At 35.2% G+C, this 17,818-nt stretch overlaps 1 protein-coding gene across 1 annotated transcript in view; it reads right to left on the bottom strand.

Moving 5' to 3' along the window:
* LOC123564734 (zinc finger MIZ domain-containing protein 1-like) overlaps nucleotides 1-17,818 on the bottom strand; it is a 273,352-nt gene that overhangs the window by 213,938 nt on the left and 41,596 nt on the right. The window lies entirely within an intron of this gene.

Raw genomic sequence — 17,818 nt, 5'->3', positions numbered from 1 at the left:
TTTTGTTCTGAACCGGAAGTTTACCAAGAGACATCATGCAAGAAAAATCTCTAATGCTGATGAAATCGACTGACCTTACTGAAAAAAGTGACTAGTGCATGAATGAAAAAACTATCAATTGTTCAACATGCATTTGTCAAACTGTGCATTTTAGGCAAGAGAAATGTGCAACCGATATTTCCAGTGCATGACCACTCCTTCATACAACACGCATGGACAGGATATCATGTAGAATCTGCTCCGGTGCCAGTCAGCTTGTATATGAAGCGCTCTGTATCAACTACTTCTAAACCAATGAGATATAAAAAACAAGAGGGCCAAGATGGCCCTAGGTCGCTCACCTAAGAAACACTCCATAACAGTGTAAAACATGTTTGACCTAGTGATTTCATGGAAACAAATATTCTGACCAATTTTCATTAAGATTGGACAAAAAAATTGGTCTCTTGCGATAAAACAAGCATTTTCTTAGATATGACCTAGCTTTTGACCCTAGATGACCCATGTTCAAACTCGACCTAGATTTTATCAAGGCAATCATTCTGACCAAAATTCATGAAGATCAACTGAAAAATACAGCCTCTATCACATACAGAAGTTTTTTCTTTGATTTGACCAATTGACCTAGTTTTTGACCTCAGATGACCCATATTCAAATTCAACCTAGATTTCATTAAGGCAATCAACCTGACCAAATTTCATAAATATCAACTGAAAAAAACAGTCTCTATCGCATACACAAGATTTTTCTTTAATTTGACCTAGTGACCTAGCTTTTGACCTCAGATAATCCATATTCAAAACCGACCTAGTTTTCATCAAGGCAATCACTCTGACCAAATTTCATGAAGATCAATTGAAAAATACATCCTCTATTGCATACACAATGTTTTTCTTCGATTTGACCTAGTGACCTAGTTTTTGACCCCAGATGACCCATTTTCGAAATCAGCCTAGATTTTATCAAGGTAATCATTCTGGCTAAATTTCATGAAGATCAGTTGAAAAATACAGCCTCTATTGCATACACAAGGTTTTTCTTTGATTTGACCTAGTGACCTAGTTTTTGAACCCAGATGACCCATTTTCGAACTTGGTCTAAATTTCATCAAGGCAATCATTCTGACCAAAATTCATGAAGATCAATTGAAAAATACAGCCTCTATCGCATACACAAGGTTTTTACGTGATACGACCTAGTGACCTAGTTTTTGACCCCAGATGACCCATTTTCGAACTCGGCCTAAATTTCATCAAGGCAATCATTCTGACCAAAATTCATGAAGATCAATTGAAAAATACCGCCTCTATCGCATACACAAGGTTTTTCTTTGATTTGAACTAGTGACCTAGTTTTTGACCCGAGATGACCCATTTTCGAACTCGGCCTAGATTTCATCAAGGCAATCATTCTGACCAAAATTCATGAAGATCAATTGAAAATACAGCCTCTATCGCATACACAAGGTTTTTCTTTGATTTGACCTAGTGACCTAGTTTTTGACCCGAGATGACCCATTTTCAAACTCGGTCTAGATTTCATCAAGGTTATCATTCTGACCAATATTCATGAAGAAGAATTGAAAAATACAGCCTCTATTGCATACACAAGGTTTTTCTTTGATTTGACCTAGTGACCTAGTTTTGGACCCGAGATGACCCATTTTCGAACTCGGCTTAGATTTTATCAAGGTTATCATTCTGACCAATATTCATGAAGATTAATTGAAAAATACCACCTCTATCGCATACACAAGGTTTTTCTTTGATTTGACCTAGTGACCTAGTTTTTGACCCGAGATGACCCATTTTCGAACTCGGTCTAGATTTCATCAAGGTTATCATTCTGACCAATATTCATGAAGAAGAATTGAAAAATACAGCCTCTATTGCATACACAAGGTTTTTCTTTGATTTGACCTAGTGACCTAGTTTTGGACCCGAGATGACCCATTTTCGAACTCGGCTTAGATTTCATCAAGGTTATCATTCTGACCAATATTCATGAAGATTAATTGAAAAATACCACCTCTATCGCATACACAAGGTTTTTCTTTGATTTGACCTAGTGACCTAGTTTTTGACCCGAGATGACCCATTTTCGAACTCGGCCTAGATTTCATCAAAGTTATCATTCTGACCAATATTCATGAAGATTAAATGAAAAATACAGCCTCTATCGCATACACAAGGTTTTTCTTTGATTTGACCTAGTGACCTAGTTTTTGACCCGAGATGACCCATTTTCGAACTCGGCCTAGATTTCATCAAGGTTATCATTCTGACCAATATTCATGAAGATTAATTGAAAAATACAGCCTCTATCGCATACACAAGCTAAATGTTGACAGACGACAGACGACAGACGACAGACGACGGACGACGGACGCCGGACATCGAGCGATCAGAAAAACTCACCTGAGCATTGCTCAGGTGAGCTAAAAATGCATAAATAAAACAAGTATGCCCACAGGCAGAATGTTGAGCCCGCCAGCTGTCAAGTGTAACCTTGACCTTGGACCTAGGAACCTGGTTCTTGTGCAAGACACTCCGGCTCAAAATGGTGAACATTCATGCCAAGTTACATCAAAATCCCACCATGCATGAAGAAGAAATGCTCCGTACAAACTTCAATTTGACCTCTGACCTCCAACTGTTACCTTGATCTTTGAGATAGGAACATGGGGTTTGTGCATGACATGCCTTCTCATTGAGGTAAACATTCATGCCAAAACTAAACAAGATTGGTCCATGCATGTCAAAGTTATGGTCTGGACAAAATTGGACGGACGTATGCACTATCCTCTTAATGCCTAGCGCCAGGAAGATACTAGTACCATTTTTAACGTCTTTGGTATGACGTGGCTGGGGATCGAACTCACAACCTCCCGCACTTGAAGCGGATGCTTTACCACTAGGCTACCAAGGCGGTCTTAATTTCATTTGTGGTACAGACAATAAGGGGAGGTAATTATGTATACAATAACTTGTTAATTTAGTTTCAAAATAAGCCAGTGTCAACAAACATCAGACACTTGTTCCATCTCCAGCAAAAAAGAGACTCCATAAATAACTGTTAAGGCTCATGTACCAAGTTGTATAAAAAAAACCAGCACAATTTAGTGTGATAATGATGATGCATGTATAATACTTGTTAAGGAGATAGGGTGATGAGGGAATCATAAAGATCCCAAGCAGATTACTTCTATCAATTGCCATATTTCTACTTCATAGCAATGCAAACATTCACTTTATCAATGTGCTTGTATATCATCACACTATCTTCTATCTTTAAGTTGCAATAAAAATTACTCTTCTAACACGTTAGGTCGCAGTATAATAATTCCTAAATTTTCGTCACAATTTTCCTTCAAATCAATTCGGACTGACATTGTAGTTTTTGTATATAGTCATATTCATTTCATAAAAGAGGATTTTACAAGTTAGTGTCTTTCCATACTGATTACTCTAGTTGAGTATAATAGGTCCTAGGTCCTGATATCCACAGGACACTGGACCTCCCCACTTCCTGTCAGTGTATGGTCACAAGTTACTTGTTGACAATGCAAGATTAAATAAACTTTCATAATTGCCTTTGGTTGTGGGCGTGAGGCATCAGGGAGTAGGTGCACAACTGCATATGCTGGACAACAGTTCCTTTAAGTTTCATGACTCCATGTCAACTACTTCTTCAGATACATCTCACACAATTTTTTTTTTTGCCCTTAATAATGCACATTTTTTTTGTCATTTTTTGTCTTGCAGAGTGAATCCAAAACAAAACCCTAGATGCACAACTTCACATGATGAATATCAATGCTTTAATGTTTCATGACTCTATGTCAAATACTTTTTGAGATGCATGTGACACAAACTTTTAAGCCCTTTATCATGTAAAAATATTACCTAAAATTTTAAATTATGAAAAACCATTAAAGAGTGAACATGTGTTGTTATATATAACATTTAAGACCCAGTTTAATACATAAGTGTTGATTTGATCATTGAGGCATGTTATTTAAGTTTTTAAGAAACTTCCTATTAAATTTCCATATAGTCTGTCTTTCAGACAGCCCTTACTATCAAACCGGTGATAAATATTTGATCCCCAAATATAACTTGATTATTGCAGATACATGCATATTGTATGACAACAGAAAATGTTTTAAGTCTAATAAATTAAATTCAGATCCACTATTTAAGCTGAAATTTAGATATAATGTTATTTGCACCATATCACAAATCATATATAAAAACAAGAAAAAACTCTTCAGTATTTACCACAAAAATTAACACTACAATGAAACGACTTTAATATCCCAAGTTTTTTTACCATACAGCTACTTCGCTTTTCCTTTTAACTTGTGTCATACAGGTATATAGGTAAATGCAAGATCACATTATTATTTTGTCATTGATTGATCTCTATACTATATCTACTTTATGCACATTTTTGACTAAGTCAAGGGCCAGAACATAAGGGTACACAACTTCTGATGTTGAATAATACTCTTATAGGTTTCATGACCCTAGGTCAAATACTTTTTCAGACATATGCAACATAAACTTCGGCCCTTTCTGCATTTTTTGGATAGCCTTTCCCCTTAGTTCAATAGGGAGAGCGAAGATCTATTGATGGATTGATTGATCCAAGAGTTAGGGACAATTTCATACAAGACATTATGGATGAAATCATCTGTCCTCCGTGTTTGAGTCATGTGGAGAATGTGCAGAACAGGTCAGTACTTGTACAGAATCAAGGAACACGTGTAAGGTTTGCTGCCCGCCATTACATAACTAACTGATATAACTTAATAAGATGGCATTAACGGTTAACCCAAACAATCAAACAAACAAAATGTATACTTTTGACAAAGTCAACGGTTAGAACCCTGTGCTGACCGAGTGAAACCTCAACCAAAACCCCTGGTACACAACTAAACATGCTGACTAACAATCTCATGATGCTGCAAACTTTTATGTCTTTATGAATGTTTTTGACTGTCAAGGGCCATAACTCTTGGTCTTACATCTAGAGTGAAATCCAAAACAAAACCCCAGGTGCACAACATCACATGCTGAATAACATGTGTTCATGATTATGTCTGACTCTTTTTTGTAGGTGTACATGACATAAATCTGATAAAAGAAATTTATTTATTTATTATGGACTGACTAATGTACCAGTAAAGGTTTATGTAACTGCCTGCTTCAAATATATTTTGAGGGGCATAAACATGTGAGGCTCTGTCACTCTGTCAAGCATTTTATCATTTTTATTCAAGTTTGATAAATTCAACAAATTCATTCTAAAATTCAATACCTTTTATTTTAACCAAAAATAAAAATAGTTTGCATGAGACATATTAAGTGGCTATTAAGCATTTTATTAACACTGCTTTGGTTCTAATGCAGGAACAGTCCTTGGTAAAAACTGACATTTTATTAAAATGATTTTTGCAATACAATTTTTCAACTGGAGCATTTAAAATTTCTGAGACATTTCTGAAATGGTGAATAAAATGAGCAATATCCATAATTAATGGCTTTTTCTTTATATTTTCTCATTTTTGTCAGATCAACATTACGTGTCAAACTGTGAACAGAAGCAAATATTTTTTTATCAAAACTATGAACAGAAACAAGGATTTTTTATTGGAACTGTGAACAGAGGCAAAGATTTTTTTTTATTGGAACTGTGAACAGAAGCAAAGATTTTTTTATTGGAACTGTGAACAGAAGTAAAAATTTTTTTATCAAACTTGTGCACAGAAACAAAGAAATGTTTACTGAAACTGTGAACAGAAAAAATGACTTTTTATCAAAAGTATGAACAGAAACAAAGAATTTTTTATCAAATTGTGATATAAGTTAAGTATAAAAGGCTACTCTTTGTATCTGTTTTATCAGCCATGCTGTAATGATAAATTATATAAATTTCATATTCAATTGTTTACTCTATCATTACTTTAAAATTGAAACAGTTAATAAAATAACTTCAATGAGGCTAAAACAATGGTGTAAGGAGATATAAAAATGGAACTTAGAACATTAAATCTGTTGAATAATAGACACCAGCTTTATCAACTATTTAGAAACATTTGATAAAATACGATAGCACTTCAGGAGATAAATAACGCAGCTCAGACTTTTTAAGAGCCGCTAAAATGTCCTTAAACAGACACTTGATTTTCCTGGCTGTAATACATGAAAAATCAAACCTGTAATCAACTTGAAAATGATTTGCGAAACTGTTAAATAACAATAAATATTCATTTTGTAATACCATTTGGTCGTTCCTTAACACAGTTTATTTCTGAATAGTTCTGAAGAGAATTTAAGTTTATAAATAACATAAAATCATTTAGACTTTTTATTATCTACACACACAAAAAAAATCTGAAACAAAAAAAAATAGTGCTCTTTATTGCAAAACATTAGAAAATGTCTGTGAGTTGAGATTTTGCTCATTTTAATCAAGCTGTATGTTAAAAGACAAAGATACTAGTAGCGAGTTTCACTGCAAAACCTTGATGCAGAATGATGACTCAATTCCTGAATATATTAACCAGAATTAAAATCTAGGTAAAACAAGACATAAAACCATGGATTGTGCAACAACAGACAGGCAGATTACAGATGTAATTAATCATTATAAGTTACTTTACTTAACCTTTAGCTGCAAGTGACTTTGTGACCAGTCAAGACCAAGATCTGATCGTGGTCTGCACTGTTTGCTATTCAGTCATAAAATCTTCCTTGAACACCCCTTCCAATAATAACTTGTGCTGCCCAAATTGAATGATAGACCAGTCCATTTTATAAATTTAGCAGGGTAAAGATTAAATTGACCTCTTCATCATGAAATAAAATTGTAACTAGGAACTATAAGAGAAATGACAGACTAAAACACTAAGTGACAATACATCTAAGATTTTACATTTGGTACCTTTTCAGTGACATAACTCATTTTGTAAAAGTAACAGTAAAATATAGGTGAAAAACAAGACATATACCATGAAATGACTGTGCACTAACAGAGAAACAATAGATTATAAACTGACTGACACTTACTGGTAATGAAAATATAAGAGGCAACAACAACATGTTTTCTGACACAACTCTCTAGATAGTCAATAAACATGGCAACATAAGTGTCAACGACACATGCCAACTACCTTTCAAGTGCTTTAACCTCTTGATTAACTACAAGATAATCACACACAACTTACTGATAGATGCCTAGACAAATTGTTCGGTATGCTCAAGCAAGCTAACACTACTTCCAAAATGAATAACACTTACCCTGCTAAATTTCTATAGTGAATTTGTCCATCTTTCAATTTGGACAGAACCATTAACTGTTAAAATGGGTATTTACCAAAAATATACTGACTGAATAGCAAACATCAGACTGCTCAAATGTGCAGGCTGATCTTAGTCTGCACTGGTTGCAAAGGCAGAATCACTTGCTGCAAGTAGGCTAAGGATTAACTTTACTCAGACCTTATTTCTTCCTTTTCAATTACTCAGATAGTGAGCAAAACTACAGAAGGATTTATATGAAGATGATGATGATGATGAGGAGGAGGAGGAGGAGGAGGAGAAGGAGGGTGAATTAGACAACAACAACAATGATGGTGATATTGACAATGATAACACTGATAAAGATATATAGACAGCAAAAACTGTGGTGAAAAAAGTGATACCTAAAACATTTTTCTGCATTCTCAACAGTGTCATAGGCACAATACAAATTAATGCTGTTTTTTTTAATTAAGCTCATGTATGACCTGTGACAACAGAAATAAGGTAGGTTTAAAAAAGTTTTCAATATCATAATTACTGTCATGACCCCATTTAACTTTATGACCTCTAAAACTTCCATGTCCTATATAATTTCATGTCTTCTATAGCTTCCATGTCCTATATCACTTTATGACCTCTAAAATGTTCTCTAAACCTTCTTGTCTTCTGCAACTCAATGACCCCTCTATAACTTCAGGGCCTATATAACTTCATGACTTTTGTAATTTAATGTCCTATATAACTTCATTCTCCTATAACTTCATGTCCTTTATAACTTCATTCTCCTATAACTTCATGTCCTTTATAACTTCATTTCCTCTACAACTTAATGTCCTCTATAACTTAATGTTCTATATAACTTAATGACCTTCATAACTTCATGTCCTATATAACTTAATGTTCTCTATAATTTCAAGTCCTATATAACTTTGTGACCTTTATAACTTTGTTCCTATATAACTTCATTCTCCTATAACTTCATGTCCTACATAACTTCAAGACCTGTATAACTTCATGTCCTCTATAATTTCATGTCCTCCATCACTTCATTACTTCTGTTATTTCAAGTCCTTTATAACTTCATGCCCTTTATAACTTCAAACTTCAAAAACAACTATTTATCAAATTGTGAACCCATTACCATGATCATTAGATAGAAAATGGTCTAAGAAACTGAGTGTTCACACTTTATTGCTTTATTCAAAAATAAGAATTTATCCCTATTTTCTAAATATTACTGCTGTCGGGTTCGGTTCGACAATGATAGCAATCATCTGAAATACAGGCATGAACCACTAAAATGATAAACAAGGGGTTCATCAATTAGTGAAAAACTTGGCTAAACCAATCAAACTTCTTGAATTAATAGATATTGCAATTATTACCATCACAATAACCGGAGGTCATGTATAAGCTCTATTTTCAATACTATAATTCAGTATGGTATTGGTAACCTAAGGCCATCTCTGGGTATGACTGTTTTTATTTTCATTATCAACATGTGTATGTTTCTCTGTGGAGCAATATTAAAAGCTCATTTTCTTGAAACTCTTAAATTCAATTCATGTACAAAAATCTTTCAACAATTCTGTCTTTAATCTTATAACTGAATTATAATGTGACAGTTTACTTCAATTGCTTTCGAAAAAACAGTTCATTGGAAAATGTTTTGATCCAAATAAATACATTTCATTTAATTAACTATTGCAGCATCTCAATTATTTCTTAAAGGTAAAAACATGCATTGCGGTGCAATTTGTAGCAGTGAATCAATAGATAAATGACTCTGGATTCTTAATGCATTTCACAACATTTACAGTTCTATACAGACAGTTTCCTTGATTATAGATCTGCCCACGGGAAAAGTAATTTAAGTTTATCATTTTAATGACTTAACTGTAAATAAATTTAGAAATTAGAATCATCACCAATCAGATGGAGCATAACAATTAAAACTGCCTTCAAATGAACATGAAAATTCTATATAATATAACAAATATTAAGAGCATAATATTATAATGACACGTTAAATATATGAAATGAACTAGCAGCATGTAAAGTTTGAAGGTCCTGGGTGCAGTGGTTCGAGAGTAAAGTGCCTTCATGCAAAAAGTTAACATTGGCCCCTGTGACCTTGACCTTTGACCTGGTGACCCCAAAGTCAGTAGAGGTGGTGTACTCAGTAAGCACTATCAGCATGTGAAGTTTGAAGGTCCTGGGTGAAGTGGTTCGCAAGTAAAATGCCTTCATGCAAAAAGTTAACACTGGCCCATGTGACCTTGATCTTTGACCTGGTGACCCCAAAATAAGTAGGTGTGGTGTACTCAATAAGTACTATCAGCATGTGAAGTTTGAAGGTCCTGGGTGCAGTAGTTCGCTAGTAAAATGTCTTCATGCAAAAAGTTAACATTGGCCCCTGTGACCTTCACCTTTGACCTAGTGATCCCAAAGTCAGTAGGGGTGGTGTACTCAATAAGTACTATCAGCATGTGAAGTTTGAAGGTCCTGGGTGCTGTGGTTCGCGAGTAAAGTGCCTTCATGCAAAAAGTTAACGTTGGCCCCTGTGACCTTGACCTTTGACCTGGTGACCCCAAGGTCAGTAGGGGTGGTGTACTCAATAAGTACTATCAGCATGTGAAGTTTGAAGGTCCTGGGTGCAGAGGTTCGAGAGTAAAGTGCCTTCATGCAAAAAGTTAACGTTTTGACGAACGAACGAACTAACAAACGGAAGGACAGTTGAAAACTAATATGCTTCCCTTCGGGGGCATAAAAACACATAATTATTAAAATAATGAAACAACGTGTCATAAAAGAACACACTGAAATATATCTTACACTTCCGTATCATTACACACAACTGGAAATATTTATAGATTTTTCAACAATAAAGGCTCATAATAAATGTTGCTGCCACATTTTCTGTTATGAGTATAACATATATCAATTATTAAATCCTATTTCTGATAATTGTTTTCTCAGATATTTGTCAAATATCTGAATACTGATGAACACTGTAGGAAGGTTCATTAAATCTATTGATTTTATTACCTCCCTCTAAGGGTCTAACTGTTAACATTCTTGTGCAGTATTTAAAAGTAGTGCTTTCTAAACATGTTATGACACATAACACCTATTTGGGCAGCTGTTTCATTTGTTTTTAACATAAAGTTTAGAGCCTTGTGAAAATTTAGTCAAATATGTACTATAGTTTTGAAAATTAAAAAAAAGTTTAACAGAACCCGCAAAATGGGTGATCCAAAATTGGTATTTTTTCAAATTCAAGAAAAAGGTCTGAAACAAATTTTAACGCACTAAATAAAAAAAAAAAATGATTTTAAAAAAATATGTTCTTCCATAGCAGTTGTTTTTATGACTGAAAAATTGTTGAAAAAGACATTAAACCCCAAACAAACACACACATTAAATTGTGAAAAAATGCTATGTCATTATTGCATCTTTTCAATATAAACTATTAATGTTTCTATGTTACAAAAAAAAATCCACAAGATCACATTAAAATTGGTGCAAAATGTCTTACCAGATACTTTTAGGTATTAATGGTGTGTGCAACATTATCATTATAATAAATCTCCAATAGGAACATTAAAAATAAATCTATATTTTATTAAACTATATTCTATCAACATTAAAAAGAAATCTATATTTTATTATATATTTTAAAATAATGCATATTTCTGGGTTGGGTTGAATGTAAAGGCAGCTATAACTTATAAGCACAAGCAAGTTTGTGGTGTGTGTGGGGTGGGGTGGGGGGACAAATGTTCCATGTGGGGGGTGAAACATGACTTCTTTTATTTTGCCATGAACATATGTTTTGCTTTAAAAAAAAAACAACAACAAAAAAAACAACAACATTTTTTTATCATGGAAGCTAGTAATGTATTTTAAATTAGATTGGTAGCACTTTGTCAGAACTATATATCCTGAAAATTGGCTGACCAGGAACTACCAGTACAATGACCCTTTAATGACCCCTTCCTGTTTATACATGTTGGTAATTTATTTCTACATGTAAGAAATAGATTATCTTTTCAACTGCCTAATGGCAAAGTCTTTAAAAAGTAGAGGTTTTTCATGGAAAATAATTGAAGCATTTAAAACGCTAATGAAAATTTCACAGTTTGATTTGGTCATGTTGCAATATAATATTGTCCTGTCTAAATCAGTTAGAATAGAGACTAACTGTAGACATTAGTGTATTAATTGTCAAAATATTATAGTGTTGTCAGTGTACTGTCATATGTAAAGTCTTATTAAGAGCAAAATTATTGCATCTTTTAATTAATACGCCAGGTAATTCATTTTCTGTATTTATTATACTTTCAAAATTGCATATTTAAAGGCACTGGCCTCCAGATCGTACAACAACAAAAACAGAAAAAATATTTAAACAAGAGTGCAAGAATGTCACAATATACGCCCGTCACAGCAAATTTCTTTACTCTAGCACCTGTATTTGCAAATGGAATTTTAATTTTGTGGTAATGTTTGTAATAACTAAGTGTTTTGTTTTTCTTAGTCCACAAAAAAACTCCTTACCAGGTAGAGATACCTTAAAATACACCTAAAATTGGAAAGTAACATCTATGTTGTACCACAGAAAAGTGGTCTTGGTTTTTCCCTACGCTCAATTATAAAAAAGTTACAATATAAGTTATTTATAGTAACAACTAAGGGAAGTTAATCTTAAAAAAAAAAAAAAAAAAAAAAAAAAAAATCAAAAAAAAAAAAAATGTAAGTCCTCACAAAAATCTTTACCAGGTAGAGACTGGTCAAAATACACCTCAAAATTGGATGTAGCATGCATGTTGTACTACAGAAAAGTGGTCTCGATTTTTCCCTACGACTAGTAATGAAAAACTTACAATATAAGCTATTTATAGTAACAACAAAGGGAAGTAATTCTAAAGAAGGGAACTGCACATGACACTTCGTCTCATGATGATGTATAATTGTGTCAAGTTACATCAAAATCCCTCCATGCATGAAGAAGAAATGCTTCGGACAAAGTCATTCTTGTATCTGACCTTTGGCCTCTAAGTGTGACCTTGACCTTAGACCTAGGGACCTGGTTCTTGCGCATGACACTACGTCTCGTGGTGGTGAACATTTGTGCCAAGTTATATCAAAATCCCTCTATGCATGAAGAAGAAATGCTCCGGACAAGGTTTTCATTCTTGTATCCTTTGACCTCTAAGTGTGACCTTGACCTTAGACCTAGAGACCTGGTTCTTGCACATGACACTCCGCCTCATGGTGGTGAACATTTGTGCCAAGTTATATCAAAATCCCTCTATGCATGAAGAAGAAATGCTCCGGACAAAGTTTTCATTCTTGTATCCTTTGACCTCTAAGTGTGACCTTCACCTTAGACCTAGGGACCTGGTTCTTGCGCATGACACTCCTTCTCATGATGATGAACAATTGTGCCAACTTTCATCAAAATCCCTCTATGCATGAAGAAGATATGCTCCGGACAAAGTCATTCTTGAATTTGACCTTTGACCTCTAAGTGTGACCTTGACCTTAGACCTAGGGACCTGGTTCTTGCGCATGACACTCCGTCTCATGATGGTGAACAACTGTGCCAAGTTTCATCAAAATCCCTTCATGCATGTAGAAGATATGCTCCGGACAAGGTCTGTGGACGCCGCCCGCCCGCCCGCCCGCCCGCCAGGGGCGTTCCCATAATACGTCCCGTTTTTCAAACGGGCGTATAATATCAGAAAATTATTGCTGTATTTAAGATTTTAGGCTTTGAAACTTTAAATAGTTATTGACAGATTATATGTTATGGAAACATAGGAATCAGTTGTTTTTTTATTAATTTTTCCATTCAAAATTTTAAAGCGTTTGAAAAGGGGTACTGGAGGTAAACTGCCTTAATTATAAAGCTTTATATTTAACGGCCATTTAGTATTCCTCATATTGGTCAAGTATGCAGGAAACTTTTTATTGCCTCAGCGGTCCAGGTTCGATTTTCCACTCAGGCATGATTTTTTTTTTTTGGTCTCGATTTTTAAGATAGTTTAGAAACAAAAACTCATGTTCTAAGAGTTATAATATAACCAAACTTCAATTTTAAAGAAAGATCATTTTTAGCCAAAGTCTGGCGGTCAGTGCCTTTAAAACTACCTAAAATCAATTATTTAGATGAACTTAAAGGGACTTGTTTCAAGATTAAAGTCAGTATATCATAATGCCTCACCCCCAGCCCCCAGGACCCAGGCAGATTCAGCGGACTTCGATATCATTTTAATCTATTTATTTATTTTGTTGGGTTTAGCGTTGCACCGACACAATTATAGGTCATATGGCGACTTTCCAGCTTTGATGGCGGAGGAAGACCCCAGGTGCCCCTCCGTGCATTATTCCATCACGAGCACGCACCTGGGTAGAATCACCAACCTTTCATAAGCCAGCTGGATAGCTTCCTCACATGAAGTATTCAATGCCCCGAGTGAGGCTCGAACCCACATCAATGATGGGCAAGTGATTTGAAGTCAGCGAGCTTAACCACCCAGCCACGGAGACCCCCCTCATTTTAATCTAGGTGCCTGATTTAACACCCAGACAAAACAAAGGAAGGGAATCTGTTATAGCATTTAATATATAGTAATGAGTGTATCCAACATTTCTCCTGACAGAGAACAGGTTTTATAAGGTAAATCTAAAAGAAAAATGATGTGCAAAACCTACTAAGCTAAATATTAATTCAAATATATAAAACAAAAGTGTGTATAAACTTCACCAAAATATGTAACAAGTTTGATTAATGTGACAACAAAAATTTAAAAGAACAATCAAACTAATATAAGAAAATGAATAAAATATAGAAATAAAATCTGCTTATCAAGTAACTTTTATTTTTTGGGGTGGGGGAGGGGGGATTGTCTAAAAGAAAAGTTATTCTCTGGTTTCTTGTTAAAAAGTACCAAATAATTTTGCAATTGTACATCTGCTGGGGGGGGGGGGGAACTCCGGGGAAAGATTTACTGCATATTTCCTAAATGTTTTGATACCCAGCGAAATTCAAAACCAAGAAAATGAGTAATAAAATGTATACAGAACTTCTACATCAAAAGAACATAGCAATACTGAAAAAAAATGAAAGCACTTTACTTTAATTTGAGAAACTTTTTAACTGCATTAAACATCATGTTCTGAATGTCTGTGAAATAATGCTGATGTTTTTAAAAGTAGAAATCTGCTGGCTCCACAGGCCATGCAATTTAATTTCCACATTTGGTTTAAATTTTTCTTAAAACTGTGATTTTCATAGTAATTTCAAATGCAGATCAGAGCATCTTTAAATCTATATCAGATTCTGTCTGGTCTGGGTTTGATATAATTTTTTTACTGTAACAGTTACTTACTGTTAGTCGCCAGTAAATCTGACCAGTGTATCTGAAATCTGTCGCAGCTTAGACTTGTTTTTCACAATAAACTGACAAGTCACCCTTCCCCAATCTCATGCCTGAAATAATGCCCAGAGGGGTACCTGGGATCTACACCATGAAAAGCAGGAAAGTTATCATATGACCTATAACTGTGTCAGTGTAACAGCAATAATAAAAAAATAATTATAAGTAAAAATATTTTTGACTCCTAGACATTTACCGTATTTTGACTGGGTTCTAACTTACAAAATTGAGCATGAAGACCGGGCTCAAATCAAAGGCACCTAATTGGCTGTTTCTGAGCACAAGTTTGAAACCGACCAACGATAAGCTGGTCTCAATACTCAGTATTGTAATCTTTTCATAGAAAGCAGATTCAAGAGCAACTCAAATTAGCTTTAAGCAATATTCACAATCAAACTAAACAATCAAACTAGTTTTAATTTTAATCAGTCTATAGGTATATAATTAAATCATTTGTTTGTTTGCAAATAGATATATAACTAAATTATTTGTTTGTTTGTTTACAGATATTGTTTATGGCATACAGAGACGTTCCAGCTTTAATGATGTAAGAGAGTTGCAATGTGTCCCTCTTAGGTAGAGAGAGATGCCAGATTCCCATCTGGGTGGAGGTTGACCATTAGTTCCCCTCTAGGTGGAAGTAGACCCCAGGTGCCCCTCCTGGTGCAGGGACACACAAGGTTCCCCTCTAGGTGGAAGTAGACCCCAGGTGCCCCTCCTGGAGCAGGGACACACAAGGTTCCCCTCTAGGTGGAAGTAGACCCCAGGTGCCCCTCTTGGTGCAGGGACACACGAGGTTCCCCTCTAGGTGGAAGTAGACCCCAGGTGCCCCTCCTGGTACAGGGACACACTAGGTTCCCCTCTAGGTGGAAGTAGACCCCAGGTGCCCCTCTTGGTGCAGGGACACAAGAGGTTCCCCTCTAGGTGGAAGTAGACCCCAGGTGCCCCTCCTGGTGCAGGGACACACAAGGTTCCCCTCTAGGTGGAAGTAGACCCAAGGTGCCCCTCCTGGTGCAGGGACACACTAGGTTCCCCTCCAGGTAGAAGTAGACCCCAGGTGCCCCTCTTGATGCAGGGACACACTAGGTTCCCCTCTAGGTGGAAGTAGACCCCAGGTGCCCCTCCTGGTGCAGGGACACACTAGATTCTCCTCTGAGCATTATTTAAGGCAAAGAAAGTCAACTAAATAACTTCCGAGCACGAAGACACAAGTAGAGTTCCGAGCATGATGACCCAAGCAGAGCTCCGAGCATGATGGCCCAAACATGTTTCAGAGCAGGATGACCCATGCAGAACTCCAAGCATGATGACCAAAACAAGTTTCAAAGCAAGACTATGATCCCAAGTAAACTTCCAAGCATGATCGATGACTTGAGTAGAGCTCGAACTCTCATAGGGTATGGAATACTGACGTGAATTCCACAGCCTTAACATCCGTTTAGTTTTTATAAAATAAAGGATTTTAAATGCACACCATTCTAGATTCTTTATGCATATAGCTGATATTATAACACAAATTTGTACTTAATTACCTAATAATGACCAACAGACAATTTAAAGGATCTTGTCTGCTCCCAAAAAATTCTTACTGTTATTTAATTTATCCAATTTCTGTATAAGAATTAATGAATTTGGTTTGGCCTTATTTTGTTGTCTGTGGAATGTTTGAGAATAAAAAGGCCATTTTGTGATGCGTCTGCTGGCACTAAATCCAAGAAATTATTTATTGTTTCCGAGTACATTGATTAACTGACTGCGAAAATAAAACGATAAAATAGAATTATCTGCAAATTATGTACCTATATCGATAAACGTAAATTTATAATGTTCTCATAAATAGACAGGATCTTAATCATCCTCATCACCATAACTAAATGTCATCATCATAAATGATATCATCATCATCACCATAGCTATTGAAAACAACAGCAATTAAATCAAGAATTATTTTAATAGTTTACAAGTCTGATCTTATCTAAAAATCATTTTGCAGGAAAACACGATTTCTCCTGCGTCTGAATAAAATTGTTTAAATCATGAATACACTGTAGACTGTCATATAGATTTTGCAATAACTGTCACATCATTAAGTCAAAGCAACTCTAATTTCAATATTTCTCCTATCTAACGATGCAATTTTCGCAATAAAATGAAATACGATAACCTTTTGAGTCAAACAAATATCATCACAGTTTATATGTCTGTAAATCAATTATTGCATGCTGCAGAACATTAAATAAGAACTTCCTTAACCTTTGCTCTTCAACGAACAATTAATTGATTAAAACTATATCAACAGTAAGTTGGAGCAAAAAGCTCTATGCAGATTCAAATCCCTCCAATATTAACAAAAATTCTTCCTTTTTTTCATCCCCCCTTAAAGAAATTTCTCTGACCCCTCTGCTGAACGGTCTAGCTCTTGAAACAATCAGGACCAACCGAGCCCTATATCCTCCTTCACAGTACCCACATTCCAACCCCAGCCCATCCAGTGAATATCTTACTACACCTATGTCAAAATACACCACCCACATTTTGATCCAAGCCCAATGTCTCCGCTTTCCTCTCCAAACACTTCTTCCCCTCTTCACCCCTAAAACATCTTTATACAATATGACCCAAACAATCTAATTTATTTTCCTAATTTGTCTACAACTTTTATCTTGGGGAAAAGACATAAATAGGAATAATTCAAAATAATCTTCATTCCTATAAACATCAGTTTCCGAGGTGAGCTTTCCTGTCTGGAATCGTCTAAGAATAAGCCTCTGTATCATATCATATCTTTTACAAATTGTATCAATCAATGATAATAGAAATCCCCAGTGCTCTTTACACAAAAAAATCATATCATATGGTGAGAACGAAATAAAACTTACTTGCAGGATCCCCAAGAAAATCAGCACACCATTCATTAACTATCATCCAAGTATGAAGTTGTTATAATCATTGCAAGCATATGTAGCATGTGTCAAAACCGCTTGGAAAAACGATAAAAGAGTTTTCCTCCTCTCATTTTTGTTTGTAATTATACCCCTCAATAAGCTCTGTGGAAATGCACACAC

Source organism: Mercenaria mercenaria, chromosome 2 (assembly GCF_021730395.1).
Source record: "Mercenaria mercenaria strain notata chromosome 2, MADL_Memer_1, whole genome shotgun sequence".
NCBI lineage: Eukaryota > Metazoa > Mollusca > Bivalvia > Venerida > Veneridae > Mercenaria > Mercenaria mercenaria.
Note: the sequence above shows the minus strand (reverse complement) of the source record. Positions and strands in the feature narration are given on the sequence as shown.